This window comes from Ambystoma mexicanum, chromosome 10 (genome assembly GCF_040938575.1).
Source record: "Ambystoma mexicanum isolate Mex_15411 chromosome 10, UKY_AmexF1_1, whole genome shotgun sequence".
NCBI lineage: Eukaryota > Metazoa > Chordata > Amphibia > Caudata > Ambystomatidae > Ambystoma > Ambystoma mexicanum.
In genome coordinates, this window is record NC_090932.1 from 717,197,788 (window position 1) to 717,213,046 (window position 15,259).

A 15,259-nucleotide genomic window follows, 5' to 3' on the forward strand; every position below is an offset into this window, starting at 1 on the left:
AAACCCTCCAATACAGTGCAGTGAAGATGTGACAAATAATGGTGAAGTGTTGCCTGCTGCACAATGCAGCCTTCAGGCATCACTTGTCCATGCCGCAACAGGACAATGCATTTCTTGGCATTCATGACACCAGTGATGATGCCCAGGATCAAACAGATCATCATGATTCCCTTACTGGTAAGTGATCTGAGAGGATATCTGGGACAAGGAGATCTCTGCCACGCAGGAGTACAAGGGGGAGTAGTGGCTAAAGCGCCTACTCAGCCATCAAGCTGCCACAAAGCAATAGTGATCCCAATCACAAAGATAAAAGAGGCACAGTTAAGAGATGTACCGCCTTTGCCCCTTGTGGTAAGTTGGGCCAACAGGAATGTGTCGGTCCACACACATTGCTCTCAACTGGAATGTGAATGTGATTTTGTAGCAACGCAAATAGCAAAGCATAACAGTCCAAAATAATGGGAATGTTCAATCAACATAGGAAAACAATAGATATCCTTGAATTAAACACACCATTTGCAAGAATCTAAATAGAAAAACACTGCACAAAACCCATCCTTAAGGATGGAACACAGAATATGCATAGATAGAAAGATGAACAACTCTGGGTAATGAATCTGGGGTTCATTTAGTATTTATTGTTTATTTTATTAAGTGTGATGCCGTTTACAAAACAAACCTTTCCCACGTATAAATACCTAAAAAGAATAAAGTATAACAACTCGAACAATTACGACCCCACTAATCCTACAGCAATTAGCATCACTTCATGAAACCATTAATGCAATCCTAATCCCTATCAATCTTGTTCATTATCTTTCACATTGATTACATCCAATCAACACACCTAGTACAGATCTTACAAATCACTGCTTAATCGTCACAACCTGTTAATTCTCAAAGGCGAGACAGATTTTTGTTACCGCAATTGTCAGCATCATACTATGCCCTGAAACACAATTTAACCAAAAACAATCCTCGTCCATATTTTGCAGTCCCTCAATGTATTTCTTTTAGTACGGCACATAGAACTGCCACATGGCAGCGCAATCCATTAAGACATGACATATAGTGTAGATTGTATTGAACTCTTTGCAGAGCCTGCAGAAGCGCTTTTATTTAGGAGTTCCAGTCCAAGCCCCTAAACATGCCAGAACAGGTCATTTATTTAGTCTGATTTGCATAAATATTCTCCTCAAGGAGGGCAATAGGAAACAATGCATGTACTTTTCAGGTTTCAAGTAGTGAAAATGCACTTTTGCAAAGATACTCAGTGATGACAACCTATTGACATGTTCAAAGTTTTTGGACCAGTCCCATTGCTTCTCTAATCTTCATGAGGAAAGCCCGACTGCATATAACCACTCCCCAATCCACTCTATCTGTGCAAAAAAGATCTAATTAGTTGTAAAAAATGCCACTAAGGTTAAACTTGCCCCTCTCACAATGTCAACTCTAATCAATGACAACATCGAGTTGTTTTCTGCACACATTAACTTAATGTAAAGTGACCCTTTCTGGATTATAATCATTGTGGCAAGTGCCATTAGGCCCCATTCGAGCCTGATTTCCTGGATCAGCGTGGAATTAGAAAGACACAGTATTATACGCCAAGCAAGGCCTCCCACCTTCTTTGCCCAACTATGACAATTTCCACAAGAGGCTCCCAGGGCATAGCTTATACTAGTCATCACCTTTTGTTTGTAGACAGAAATTATACTGGGCAAACTATATCCGGCATCACTATAAACACATCTTTTGATTGGTAGCATAATAGCTAAATGCTTTTTTCCAGTGTCTCCTAAACAAGTAAAATTCCCCTTTTTATTTGCATACATCATAACGTAAATAGCAATATTTATCTACCTTTTTCAATCTGCCCTTCTGCATCATAATGTATGCTGTGTGCCCCTTCACCTTACCAAATCTCATGAATGTGGTATTTTTTAGGTTTACTTCCAGACCGTTTCCCTCAGCATAGTTTAATAACAACTGCTCACTTCTTCTGATCCCTAAATATGTATCATCAAAGATGACAATGTCATCCGCGTAAGCAAGCCGGTCTACTGTCGTACAGCCCAACCGAAGGGTGGGTGGGGAGTAGTTACCTCCTGTTAGTGCAGGACTCATATCGGTCATAAACAATTAAAAAGTGTCAGGGCAAGCACACATCCCTGCATAACCCCTATCTCCATGCGGATACGTTTAGAGAGGTCGCCCATTCTATTCAGCCTCACGCGCACTACATTTCCATAGTGTAGCATTTGACAGGCACGTAATAGTTCCCTCGGCATTTCAACCATTTGAACTTTGTCCACAATAATGCTCTATCTATAGCCTCAAAAGTCACAGTGAAGTCCAAAAAAAGGGCATAAAGTGGGAGACCATTCTTTTTCCTTGCCCTTTGAATCAAATAATTATAAACACATTGGGTATAGTAGACATCCCTTTGCGAAATCCTGATTGAAAACAGCTTACAATATTACAATCCTCCAGCAACCTTTGTATACCCTGCAGCATTCTAGATGCAACAACTTTGCTAGAAACATCAAGCAGAGACAACAAACTATAATTTTTAGGTTTCTCTCTATTGTCCTTCTTAAACAAAGTCATTAAGTGGGCTGTTTCCACGACTGGGGGATATTAACAGTGCTCGATACTAAATCAAATACCAATTTTAGAATGTCTACCCAGAGTGGAGTTGGTCTGCACAACTTCATTTAACCTTTTAAATATCAACTGAATAATATTCTTTTTTATGTTGAACTCTAGTGGATCAAGCTCAGGGACAAACCACATATTCAATATTTTAAAGGTATCATTAAAAAAAATATTCCATCTATATCTATCACCATTGATACAACAAATCCTCTGATCTAGAGTCCTTGCTTGTCTGCTTTTAAAGATGCTCCATATTGTCTTGCTATCACCATTCCTAATTGCAGAATACCGAATCTTCCTGCAAGGCTATATTTTTAGTGGAGGTTAGATTGCATTTTCTACATATTCGTAGTTATTTTTGCTTCTCTTAAACTCAGCCGTGGGTCTGTCACGTATCGGTCAACATGTCCTACATCTTTTTCTCAGATTGCAATTCTCAGGCCTTATATTACTATTGCACAATTGGGAATGCTTTAGATCTTCTCTTCCTGATTTAATGGAGCCCTTTATTCTGTACCGGGATGTAACTGCAGTAAACCACTCAATGATTTCATCATGAGATGACATCTTTTCAAAGGCTCTATCAGCCAAGCACATAGACACAGTGATCTCCTGAACCTTATGTTCAGACCAAGTTATATGATTCATAACTTCTTTTATCTGCAATACACCCATTTTATCTGTACATCTGACTTGCCCAGCGTCTACCCGTGCTGTTAAAGCTATGATAGCTATATTCATTATATCTAACACTTACTGAGGAGCGGGGTTTCACTGACAGGCCCATAGATCAGTGCGCACCCTCTAGTACTTGTAAGACAAGATAGCTGCACCATGTGAGGACTGGGGGTGCAGGATTCACTTACTCCAACACGACTCTATAATGAGGACTCAGTAATTTGGCAAAGGGAAGTCCGTTTAATGACAAGTACATCAAACAGAGAAACAAATGGAAATCAGCAGCATTGCGATCACCTGTCTCGCTCCAACTTCCTCGAACTTCAGTCGAACAGCAATAGTTATAGGCAAAACTCGTCATCACTGATGTCTAATATTACAAAAACGCGACACACAATACAATTGGTTAGGAAAGGTAATTTAAGTATAGGTGCTATATCTGTATATGATAACAGGGCATGCGGATTGGATAACTTTTATCGGGTAGGCATCTACACCCATCCCACTACATCACACGACAAGTACAACGTCTTATTGGTTCTACTATCTATAGGACTCCAGATAACTTGGTCCATTGTATTGGGCAGGTTACACCCCTAGACATAAATCCCCATTTTAATTAGCAGCACGCAGAATGGACACCCATGTGACTGGTGTCCCAAGTTTCACCCTGCCTCCCTTCCACCAATCAGTATTTTAGGGCTATGGGTCAATTAGTTGGCCTCAAAACTGTAGCCAGCATCCTCGGGTCCTGGATGACATCAGGCGGTGGTACCTCTTTGTGCCTGGCTGGTCACGTGTTAGTTCACCATGAATCTGCTTCAGTTTCCAGCTTTTAGTGTATTTAATTCTGTTTCGGCCTCGCCACCTGCATGGGCCCCCCCTTATCTTGACCTTCATTGGGCAGGCTGGTATGCTCGGAAGTTTGCGTCTTGTTAGCTGATGGTCTCCTCCCTTCCTCTGGCTGACCTTGATTTCCTAGACCTGAGCCGCTCTTCGTTGAGTTTCGATTCTGCTCCTTCTCCTGCCTCTGGCTGGGTTAAGAAACTTGGCGTGTCAGGCCTCTGGCAGCCTGGGTACATTTCTGCTTTTACAAAATGGAGTTGCACTTGCATGATGTGTCTTATTGAGATAGATATATAGTTGCCGCTTGCTGCTTTAATCTTCTACTAAGCATTGCAAGCAGTATCGTTTCTTTAGCCTCTTACGTTCCAAGCCTATTTACACACTGGTCGGTTGCTTCCATCTTGTCTCGTAGCAACGTTTCCTTACGTTTTAACATTGTCTCTTCTCTGTGTCCATTACATTTATTTTCGTAGTTACTCGCACTGGCGTGCTTGTCTTTAATAGCCGCTTTTGTTCATTCACGAGTCTGTTCAGGCCCTTGTGTCATTTCCACTGGCCTTCCATTAGGGCTCTTTGGGTCTCTTCATGGACCGTCTGTAGGTACTCTTCGTTTCCTATCAGCGGCTGGTACGGCTGTCTGATAGGGTACCGTGGTGCCCAGGGTTGTCTGGTTATGGGCGCTTCAACAGGTATGGATCTTCTGATGTATACTGGGCAGAGTCCCAGTGCAGCTCTTTGGCGAGTACGCTCCTGGTACCTCGAAATGAAGGGATGGCGTGCAGGCCATGTCTGGGACCTCCTCTACAACACATTGATTCTGAATTATCTAGGAACTCATCACATACAAAGATGTAGTCAAGGGTGGCTGATTTCCCCACATTCCACCAAATCTTTCATAGTGGAAAGTCACCTTTTACCACACCATTTATCATATTTAAACTAGGACCGCAGAGTAGCTCCACCCAGGACCGAACCACCTGGTCTGACCCATTTCTTATTCTTCCAGAATGATTCATGACCATGGCCCCTCCCTTAACAATCGCATAATCTGTGCATCTCCCATTAAAGTCTCCCCCCACCTAGATGTGACATACCTGTTTGCTTGATCTAATATTTATGATTACCTGACAGATAGACAATTGCATAACTTTGATCCAAACAACTCCCGGAGGATTATATACATTTACTACTGCCAGAGAACATTCATCAATAAGTCCCACTTTTACTACCATGATGTTACGATTAACAGTAATATTGCCTCTGCCCTGAATCCATTGGAACACAGGGTCATCAGACCCCTGTAAGGGTGTTCTATAATCCCTCTCCTGGCAACTCTACAGAAGTTACTGTAGCTATAAAATCTAGCACCCGCCATAAGAAAAGTCTCTTGCAGTACCACAACATCTGCATCATACAGAGAAACAAAAGAACAATTTTCTGAGAACAAGTGCTGGTGGCCTCTTAAATTCCACATTTTTACCAGCAGACCAGGCCCAACCTCTACCTTAGCATTAGGGTTTATGAAGCGTCTCTGGGATGAAAGATAGTAACCATTCCCAATGCGCCTTGTTTGACTGATTATGAGCCATCTTTTCATCAGTAATCCTTTTTGCAGACCCCTTTCTCTGTTGCCATTCCAGCACCATGCCGATTTATTCATGCTTTTTGCCCCAGTACTTTAGATTTTAGCCCACCATAAGCCTTGAAGGTGCCCAATTGATCTATATCATAGCCCCATTTCAGGAGTGAGACAACATTTGCACGAACCAGGGCCACCACTTCCAATAATTAGCAGTGCACCCTTGTAACTGGGGCAAAATAACCCTCTAGCTGGTCAAAAAAGTTCCAATCTAAGCTTTCCAGCACTTGCAAAGCTGGCAGATTGCTAAATACTTCAGGGCCTTCCCCCCTATTTTCTGGAGCTTATCATCATCAAATCGCCTTGTTATAGTTTAGGTGGTGAGGGGCAATGTGGCAGTGTTAGGAGCAACTAACAGTTCCCCCACTTCTTGATCATCATATCATTTCTTCACACTTGAAACCAAGGAATATACAGTAACATCATTACCCGATGTATATACCTCAGAACAGTGTTCAAATGCCTATGGTTGAATTACCCTTTTCACCCCTTTCGTTCCCCTTGCCTCTGCCAGTTCCCATGCTAACGAAGTGAGGCTTTTGTAAACATATCATCAAACATCTAGTTTGATTATTTCCCTTTTTGCTGTTATGTTTGAGCTATTGGTCTGTCCCACTTCCTGACCTTTTGGGCTAAAGGCATTGTTTTGGCTTTTCTGATTCCAGATCAATGGAGTCTCCCTTATGAGGTATCACCTTAACATTCTTTTTTCTGCTCTTTTTTTGCTCGGTTTTTCTAAGTTTCCTCTTTTCTTTCCGGGGGCCTCATTACGACCCAGGCGGTAAGTTACCGCCTGGGTCGTACCCTTACCACCATGGTGTAACCTACGTTTACACCATGGTGGATGGCGGATTTACCGCCCCATTACAAGGTGAGTGAGGCGGTAAATCCCCATTTCCCATTTTACCCTTCCCAATTCCCATTTCTGCCCCATAGGGCATAATGGGAGTGGGGAAGGAGATAATTACGCCACCGTAAATTACGGTGCCGTAATTATCTCCAACGTCCCTTAGCGCCATGGATTTTAATGCCTGCAAAAAGCAGGCGTTAAACTCACCATGGCGCTAAGGGACCTTGTAATCAGGCGTTAAGGGTCGGCGCTGTTTACGGCGCCGTAAACCCCTTAACGCCTGATTTGTAATGAGGCCCCGGGTCAATTCTGAGTCATACATAGGCCCGTCATTTTCATCCGGCTCTTCCAAAAGTTTTTGAAACTCAACCATAGTTGACTCCAAAACGTTAGTACATATAGGCTCCACTTCGTCCAGCATCAGAATTTCCTCTGCCTCATTTAGAACAGTCTTACCTGGTGACTTAGATATATTAATGCCAGACCAGAGCACAGTTGTTGACCCAGATTGCCCAATAACTTTGAATGTTTGTTAGATTCACTTACCAATGATTACCCACCTTTCATAGAATCTTCAAAGCAATGCTTATGGCTTCTTTACCCACACTATGATCACCCACAACAGTTGGCGCTATGGTCCCCCCACTCAAAACATCAGAAGGGGCGTTCCTCATTACATCACGATGATCCAGCTGCAAATCTACCACTGTGGTGTCAATTGACCCAAAATGCACATAGAGCACAACATTCACCAGTCACAGTTAAATGTTTTCACCCCTCCATACTGCGGGTGACCGTCAGCCACAACCACAGTGCCTTGCTTGTCTGCGGGTCCTGCAGCTAGTGACTGAGCTTTTTTTAAAGTGAATAGCAAAGATTAAGAAGTAAGAGTTGTTATTTTCAAACTCTGCCGAGGTACTAGCAATTTCCCTATTCTGTCCTCCTCTGACAGAGCCAAGATTCCTGTTGCTTCTTTGCACCCTGCCTTTGACCCTGAAATGACTTAGTGATTGTCCCATCAGGACAAGTCGCTGGAACTTGAATGGTAGCACACACTACAACCAGGGCAGCATTACCTAGCCTGCCCTTCCCTGTGGAAGGCATACCGCTATTTGTATTCCAACCTTTGTTTTTTTTTTTTTCCAGGCCGCAGATTATAATTTCCTTTATTTTTTCTTTGGGGAATTGTTTTCCGAGCAGCTGACTGCTCACCAGACAGACAAAACAATTGGCAAAGTTAGCACTCGCACTTCCCTGCTGTGCTGCACAACTGTTGCCACCTGCTGCCAGGTGCACACTTTTTTGTGCTATTTAAAGAAATCACTGGACCAAGAGTTTTCCTCAACAGCAGCCCTTAGCAGCTCGTGGATGTTTTCTCATCCAGCTGCATCCCCCACTACAAGCAGTAGAGCTTACCGCCGTCACAATGCTGGCAAAGTAGTGGAAATGCACAGAAGCGATTATAAACAGAGTGCTGCTCCTTGCTCTGTTATCACTTCACAGTCTTCCAATGTCACAGCGTAATTGCATCTGTAGTAAGGGTGCAATGTCTTAATCAGGCGTTCACTTGTCTGATCACACCATATTTGGGTCCACCTCCACAGTGTCGGAATGGGACAAGAAAAAGGCCTTGTCACCCAAAAATACGTGGCCCACCCCTCACCTCACGGCCCTTGACCTCTGATGACATCACCGGAAGTGATGTCCTTTGACCCCACCCCAAAGTGACATCCTGGGAACCGATGAAACATGACCTTTCACCCCTTGACAAAACAGGAAGTGGCATCAAATAGCATTTTGCCTAAGTACACTAAATTACTTGGAATCCAAGCAGACGTCCAAGGCCAAATGATAATGTTATTGTATAGCACTCACACTTAAGCTCTTTTTGATAGAACAAATATGCATACATTATCACCCAACCTGTGTTGGTACTCATTTATCGACCAAAGAAGGATGAAAGGCATCTTGAAAAAAAAATAATGAAAAAAAACATGTTTTTTCCATTTTTTTTCTCCCAAACCGGCCAAGGCATGGCCAGAACCCGGCCCCCACTCCCCAGGGACGATTTCGGCCCGGCCACGGGCCCAAAGACCGAGGTGCCAATCCGACCATGCACCTCTAGAAAACTTTGTATATTATGTTCAGACATTTCACTGAGTCACAACACCACTGCCAACAGCGAACAGCACCCTACATGCACTCCCACATTGTGTGAGCACCAGTGTGCGCTGGTCCCGGTATTTCACTGCTTCCTGAAGCAAGTGGGAAGGGCACTCCTCTACCAATAGGAATACTCAAAATTCTGTAGAACACAAAATACGATTAAGAACTGTCTTCAGGGATATACAGCAGAAACCAAGACAGCAGTCTGCTCAACAGCGAACAGTACTCTACATGCACTCTCGCAGTGAGAGGCAGCTAACAATCACAATGTTCTTTAAAACGATACAAAGTGACCAAACCAGTTTCTAGGGTCCAACGCCTGACCAAGGGGGCAGTTATGAGTCAATAATAATAACTTTCCATGGTTATTGGTGGTTCGGCAGGGTTGAACCAATCTTTTTGATACTGTTCATGCGGGTCAAATCAGGCTCAAATGTGTCAATCACATGGTGGGGATCAGTTGTTGAGATAGGGTCTAGATGAAGTTCATTGAGGTTCAATGAAGTGCAGACCACATGGGCCACTGGGGTCGGTTGGGCAGTCGGTTCACTGGCAACGAAGTTGGGGACTGGATGCACAGTTCAAGACGGGCAATCTCATGCGGCGTTGAGGGTTGCCGTTTGATGAGCCCACCAGGGTGAGTTTGACGGCCAATGAAGATTGGTAGCAAACATACTGGTGGTTTGGAAAGTGACTCAAATTTGTGTTCTGCGAAGGTTAGATCATGATAGCCACCATGTTCATTTCTACACCCTGTTCTACTGTAGGTTCGATGGTGAAGATGCTGGAGATTGGATTAGCAGTTTCAGTTGGGCGGTTCTGGTTCAGTGTTCGAAGATCGCCTTTCAAAAGATCCTTCAAGGTCTTGCCGACTGTCGATGAAGACCAGCAAAGAAGATGGTGGTGGTTCGAAAGATGGTTTAAAGGCAGCGGGAACAATGATGAGCTTCAAGTTCCAGCAGGAGCAATGTTGCACTCTGCTGGCGCACAGCAATGGCAAAATGTTTCAAAAGGCCCTACACAATGTTTCATAGATGAAGGCAGAACCAGAGGCACATGTTGGTTGGACTGGAATGGTGATTGTCCTGGCTCTCAGGTGTTGTAAGACCCAGTCAAGGGCCTCAGAGACAAGATGGGTTCTTGGTATTGGGCTCACAAACACAGAAAAAGCTGGGACTAAACTGCAAGTAGCCTTCAACGAGGTGAGATCCTGGGTTCAGTGTGGCTGGCAGAGAGGTAGGTCTTACTCCAGTAACAGGTTACCACCAATGTACCAATGCAGGGGGCGTAGCTTGTCTCTGCTTTGGACCATCAGTTTTCACCTCTTTGGGCTTTCGAAGGACTGCTTCCCTAAATCCAATGATTTTTTCTTGAGACAAATCAATGAAGGAGTGCTAGACCCCTTCTTTTGAAGGCAAAAGCCCACAGGGAATTGAACTAAATCTAGCTTTCCCTAAGGTTCTGATCTCTGTTCTTAGTGAACCTTGCCTTCTGACATCACAGCCAAGGTATCCGGTTAAATTCACGAAAACATATTTTCGAAATACCATTTTGTCGAAAACAATTTGCCGAATTTCTTTTTTCGAATGTATTATTTTTTATTTTATGTTTTTTTTGTTTCGTAACAAAAAAAAGTGTCAAAAAAAGGGAGGAGGGGGAGAACCCCCATTTCAAAAATAAATTTAAAAAAAAACATTTGAAAAGAAAATGTGCCAATTTTGTGCCGACAAAAAGGCATTTTGAAAATATTGCATTAAAAATAAAGTCACTATAACCCCACAGCCAAAGTGCTTTGTGCTACAGGAAGTGGAGAGGACAGGAAATAAAGATAGCGGCAGAGAGAAACAAGATGGTCGAGCTTTCCTCCAGCTGCAAGGAGCTCGCTTTGTCTAAACCTAAACCACAGCCTTGCCTTCTCATTAGAATCAAAGGCCCTTTTGATTTGGAGCACACTGTTGTGAGGCTAGTCCTTGTGTGCCATTGATTCCTGACAGCTTACTGTTGACTGGCAGTCTACCTGGGCTGGGTGTCACCTGCCTTCACAAAGGAACAAAGTGAGGCATCCCCTAGTGTTACAGTCTTGCTGTGAGCAGAAACAGACAGCATGACTGGGGGTAATGCATATAACCCTTGCACAGCTGAGCTGAGTTTACAGGGCTGACATAGGTGTGACATCAAATTGATATGGCCTGGGTAATTATGGGAGATGCTACCCAATGTACCTCAAAATCATGTATGGGTTATATTTAACATTTTAGAAATGTTTGTCTTGGTTGAGATTACCCAGGCATCTGATAGGACTTGGAGTGAGTTATTCACCAATTAGCTTATCTTTTTTCAATTTTTCAGGCTAATTTACAGAATGTTAAACAGCGAAAGGTGAACACAATGTTTTTGGCATGGAGCTTAGGAAAGGGGAATCTAATTATGAGATCATCCTTCATGGGAGGGAATTACCTGCACCCTTTTATTAATAAAAATAAAAAAAACACATTTGCAACACCCTTGACAGATGGCAACTCTTCACAATATCATTGACAATTTCTTTAGAGAGCAGGAATGTCAATGTCCAGCAGGCAAACTGACGAGACAGCATCTCAACCGATCTTTGCTATATCCCCCTTCAAAGTTTCATTTTCAGTAGCCACTGTCCAACAACTGCAAGCCTTTCCTCGACAATAATTGCAGTGATACATGGTTACTGTGTGTTACTGTGTGTTACTGTGTGTTGAATGTGCGGCATTCTCTGAAGGTGTGGTGTTTTCCACTCGTTACATCAATTATTACTGCTCCTGCATTGTAGAAAAAAATGTGTTGTCAGATTTACCTATGGGACTTTGTTTAATCTCACAAGTTCAAAATAAGAATTTAATTTTGTGTGTTTGGTTGCATTATATATTTTAAAAACGCAAATTAACTACAAAGGAAATAAATGCAAGCTAAATCGTGAATGACATTCAATAGGGAACATGATGAACAGCTAAGCAGAAAGTATTCAATAATTGGTTGATGCAGTATTAAAGCTTCTAACACAAAGGTCACTCCAACAATATGAATTTGCGATAGAGTTGTTGTAGAGGTAGGTACCACTAGATCAGGTGTACAGAGTTTACAGGATTCCTTCCACTCGCACCCCAATGCTACCACCTCAAATCTGGGAAATGCGCGTTAGTCAATAATGATCTGCATTCCTTCCACTCGCACCCCAATGCTACCACCTCAAATCTGGGAAATGCGCGTTAGTCAATAATGGTCTGCCCTACGGGGAATCCCTCAGAATACTGCACCCCCGTCAACATCAAGGGATAACCCATTTGGTGGAAAGTCTCCTGCTGATCTTTACTTCTTGGAAGTAGGACAGAAATTAACTTCAGGAATGCAGGAAACTTGGTTTTATGCATGGCATGGGCAACATGAGTAACACTGTGCCCCCAACACCCACTGCATCACCGGAAAACTATTTGTGAGGTAAATGCAACTTTCCCTTTTTTATTTCTGGGGCAGCTGAGCCAGTTCTGTGGAGGCACGGAACCTTTTTTGAGAGAGATGACACAACGGTTTTGCTGTCAAAGAATTGTCATGGCTTGCCTGTCTATGGGGCCTATAAGCAGTGTCTTTTCTATTCACTGTGAGGCCCCACCATGGCAAAACATTCCTCTCTGACCCCACTCTGAGGATAAGCCCCAGAAGCAGGACGGATATGAATAAAAACATGTTGTGCTTCCGTCTCCTGCATCTGTAGAGAATGAATGCTAAATAGTGCAATGGTTTAGGGGGTTTGATGGAGCACCACAGTAAAAACATAATATGGTAGGAGAGTACCTGTGCAGCGAGGAAGATTGAGCATGGGGGTCTGGGACATTTTGCATTCAAGAAAGGAATGTTTGTTGTGTTCCCTTAATGATAAGCGATTACAAGAGTTTAAAAACACATAGGCTTCATTACGTGTATGCTGGTCTGGAACAAGGTGCCAGTTACGACGTGTACTGGCACCTTTTCCCGACCGGCATACTCCAAGTCTGCCGGGAGGGGCATTGAACTACCGGCAAGCCTGACCTGCTTGTTGTTCATGCCCCTACCGGCAGTGAATTCACTGAATCACCGGCACCGTTAACAGCAGTGGCAGTGATTTAGGGGTCACCATCCCATCGAGTTTTATGGGACTCCAGTGAATGTGAACGTAACGCTGTTTCCGTCGCCTGTAATATCCCAGTAATATCGGGCGCTGGTAACAGTAATGCAAGACTGCCGGAAACCTCCGGTAGCACCAGCGGGTTACCGGCAGTCTCGTAATGAGGCCCATAGTTATGCTTGTTTAGGTAAATAGTTCAATAATATGTACAAGCTTAATTAGTTGAGGCTCGAGTTTATTCATCCAAGACCCCTTAGACAGTGCCAAGACACCATTCCCATTTTTAAATGCCAACTAATTTCTTAATTAGAAAGTGTAGTTATTGGCTGTGGTGCAAATGTACTTATGGTCAACATATGTGATTGTTTTCCAATCCTTGTTGTCTGTTTAGTAGCCAAATTCAATTAGGCTCACTAGTTTTTCATACAGGCTTCAAAACAAACCCTGCTTAGTGCCACGGAAAGTATCAAATTTGATTGGTACAGATGAGGCGGCTTTAATCCATGTTGATCTGGGTGTCATTGTTTACGCCACTTAAATCAAAATATATATTCAACTGAAATAATATCACCAATTGTATGTTCGCAGCCACTGATAAAAAACTTTATCTCCACTAATGGACATGCAGCATTTGAGCTATTTCTACAAGAATAATTATTGAAGTTAGTTCAATTTGTAATTCAGAAAATAGAGGTTGCTCCGCAACTAAATGTATCGATGTAGAATATAAAGCTGACAGATTAGCCGTTGAAAGCGTAGGTCAAATTGATTTTGTTTTGGAAAAAGGTGGAAAAGTGTGAGGTGCCTCAGTAAAATGTTTCCATATCTCTCACTTTATTATTAATGAGAAATGGGTGTACTACTCATAACTGTGTGAGACAATGGTGAAGCCCGCTGGAGAAATGGCGCAGGTGTTTGCATCCTGCAGGAGGACACGGAAGGATTAGCTTGTGCCATTGGAGGGCCTCCATACTGAAGCCACGCCCCCTCCATTATGCCCGCTGGACACCGGGACCCGCCAGTGTGAAACCCACGGGAGAAAGACTGCGGGTGTTTGCATCCCGCGGGAGGACACAAGAGGATCAGCTTGACCCAGGAGGGCCTCCATACTGAAGCCACGCCCTCTCCATCATACGTGCTGGACACCGGGACCCGCCAGGGTGAAGCCCGCGGGAGAAAGGGCGCGGGTGTTTGCATCCCACAGGGTGTTAGCGGTCCCACAGGGTCGGCCGGGAAGTGCCACACAACCTTCAGGTGAGAGTGAGGGGCCCCACCCTATTGTCTTAATGGGGTGTGGTGCCTGTAAAGACCCCGTACTCTGTTCCCAGCAGGGTCCATAATTAAGGTGGTGGAGCTCTCACCCCTATCCCCCTTTTCCCCTTCGTCCCTATGCAAGTCTGCCCTGTTTTCCGAACTGGAACCCCACACCGAGTCTGAGTCTGAGTCTAAATCCCAACGCAAGATCCTGGCAGTGTGAAAATGGGGCCGGACCATCCCCTGAGCCACCTCAGTGGCTGCACCACTGCCCCTGCCTCCGGCTCCGTTATAGGCCCACTCTCTCTTGCCCTTGAAACTAAGCACGCTCCTGGGGAGAATTTAAGCTACTCGTTCAATTTTAAGGGGGTGGCCTACCCTCCAACAAACGCGGCTCACCAATTCCGTGGGTCCATCCCCACTGTGGAGGGTGCAAAAGCATCCACCCCAGGAACCCAATGTGGGGGGGAACCCTCCAGTAATTCGGCTAGCCTCCCTGTGCGGAGCCGCAAAGGCAGCCCTCCAAGTTCGAATCATGAAGATACTGCCTGTCAAGAAACTCTGCCTGCCACCACTGGGAACCCAGATACCCGGCCACCGGCCAATGTATCTGGCACTGGCATAGTGGGGGTTGGTGATGTGTTAGTCCTCTCACTCGCATCTTTGGCACGTGTTGTACCAGTTACCCCCTCACTTAGCCCGCCCCTTGCAAGCCCATGTTTGCTCCCTGTTTACCCGTCCACATCGGGACCTACTCTCAACTGCCCTCCACCAGTCACTGTTGCTGTCACTTTGGATCAAATGGACACAGAAACTGATGGAGCAACCGTAGAAAAGCTCGCGCCCAGTCCCATCTGTAGCTCCTGGAGCGAGAACCTACTAGAAACGATCTCAAGGTCCAGCTCCTTTCTTTGTTTAACCCCCTTTAGGGCCCTCAAGCCCACTACCCATGGCAGTTCTCCCTCCTCTGCCCAACCTCACAAGAAGGTGCATACTGTTGGAAGTTGCACCTACGCACAGGTGCTCTCCGAAC